The sequence below is a fragment of the Theropithecus gelada genome, chromosome 6, assembly GCF_003255815.1.
Source record: "Theropithecus gelada isolate Dixy chromosome 6, Tgel_1.0, whole genome shotgun sequence".
NCBI classification, from domain to species: domain Eukaryota; kingdom Metazoa; phylum Chordata; class Mammalia; order Primates; family Cercopithecidae; genus Theropithecus; species Theropithecus gelada.
The window spans coordinates 151,746,604-151,748,755 of NC_037673.1; the positions used below are offsets into that span (position 1 = coordinate 151,746,604).

Here is a 2,152-nt window from a genome sequence, read left to right on the forward strand (position 1 = left end):
CCTGTGGGAAATGGGAAATGGGAAATCTTATTTAAAATACCAAGGGAAAATAGAGAGACACAAAATTGCAGTTATCACGTGAGCACAACCATATTATTTCAACCTACGAATATTATTCTGAGAAACAGAAAAGGAAGTAAATATAGAAAAATTATATCAGATTATTTTAAAGTATAGAAAGTTTTTTTCAATTTGTATTTTTAAAATTTTAATATTCTTTTTGAGAAAGGGTCTCACTATGTTGCCCAGGCATATCCACCCACTGTGCCTCCACATATGCATGGCCAGGAAGTTGCCCATTCCTCCTGGGACCCCACCCATTTAAAGCAGTTTCAGGATCCTCGACACAGTGATGCAGAACCTTTCAGGATTTGCTGGAAGCCACAGCCCAGCCTCTTGTTGCATACTGAATTTAGCCAGAGTAAAGAGGAGACTCTTTCCCTTGTGTGGGGTTTGAATACTGTGTTCCTAGCCTTTTTCTAAGCTCTACATTAAGTCTATATCCTGGACTTGAAGAGTCCTGACAGGTGACAGGTGTGTTTTTGTGCAACAGGAACCAATAAAACAGGTATATCTTGGGAACTGCCACTGGAGTGAGAGAAAGAGAGGTTTTCTACAGTTGTAGAGTAGATGATAGCACTTGTATTAGGCTGTTCTAGAATTGCTATAAATAAATAACTGAGGCTGGGTAATTTATAAAGAAAAGAGGTTTAATTGGCTCATGATTCTGCAGGCTTTATAGGAAGCATGGTGCTGGCATCTGCTCAGCTTCTACGGAACCCTCAGGAAGCTTACAATTGGTGGAAGGTGAATGGGGAGCAGGCATATCACAGGATGAAAGTAGGAGCAAGGGAGAAAGAGTGACTGGGGAAGGGTCACACTTTTAAATGACCAGATCTTGCAAGAACTCACTATCATGAAGACAGCACCAAGCCATGAGTTATCTGTGCCCATAATCCAAACACCTCCTACCAGACCCCGCCTGCACTGGGGATTACAATTCAACATGATATTTGGGCAGGGACAAGTATCCAAACTCTATCAGCACTGGAGTTATAAACTGCATCTGCTAGAAAATACTGAGCAATGTCAAGTTTTTATCCATTGCTCCAAATGCAGCAAGAGAACTGAGCTTTACCTCAATACTCAAGAAGCTGCAAGATACCATTGAGCAGAGAACAAAAATTGAAATTGGGGACATGTTTTGAATCAGAGGCTATGTCCACACATGCAGAGAAGAGTGAGAAATTTATGCTACTGCTTATTATAAAGTGGACGATCCAGTGTGGAACATTCAAATTGCAAGGGCATTTGAGCTGCCCGTTAATCTACAGGAAAGTTTAGACCAAGCCTTTCCATAGCCCAGACTTAGAGAAAGAAGCACTAAGCAAACCAGGTGCCCTGGCCCTCACTAGTCTCATGTATTTGGTGAGCGAAAAAGCCAAAGAATTCCCCATGGAGAACAGAGTGCAGACCTTTGACCAACAGGAGTTGGAAATGGTGGAGGCTTTGCTGTCCCTTGCTAACCAGCCTCTTACTGACAGCACCTGCTCTGACCAAGGGAATTTTAAGAAGGATATCACTTTCAAGGCAATTTATAGCATATTTTAAAATGTTATGCAACAGCTGCAGGAAAAAGGACTTGTTTTCCAGAAAGATGGTGGTTTTCATAACCTATGCTGTGTAACCAGAACAGACAAAGACCTGCATAGGAAAATCCACTGGATAATTCAGGAAGACTGCCAGAAACCAAATCACCTGAAGAAGGGCTGCCACTTCCTGCACATCTTGGCCTGCACTCACCCTGATCATCTGCCCAGTCCTAGGTAGGGCTATGCTGCAGCAAGTTCTGGAGCTCCTGGAGGACCAGAGTGACCTCATCAACACAATGGAGCACCACTATTCCTGAGCAGTGGCCTTCTCCTCCTGGCCTTCTGAGCAGAGACCTGAACACATGCCTACCAGCCAAGGAGGAGAAAGACAAGGTAGGATTCAACCTCAGGCTCTGATTTTAAACATCATGTGGAGCTTATATGCCTAGAAGCAGTTACCTCCTTATAAACTATAAAATATGGCAAAACACCACCACCACCACCACCAAAACTCCTGGGCTCAAGCCATCCTCCTGACTCAGCCTCTGGAGTCTCTAGGA

General features: G+C 43.4%; 1 pseudogene; it reads left to right on the forward strand.

The window, feature by feature from the left end:
- The first annotated feature begins 276 nt into the window (after positions 1 to 276).
- Positions 277 to 1,909, forward strand: LOC112627096 (annotated as a pseudogene).
- The last annotated feature ends 243 nt before the right edge of the window (positions 1,910 to 2,152 follow it).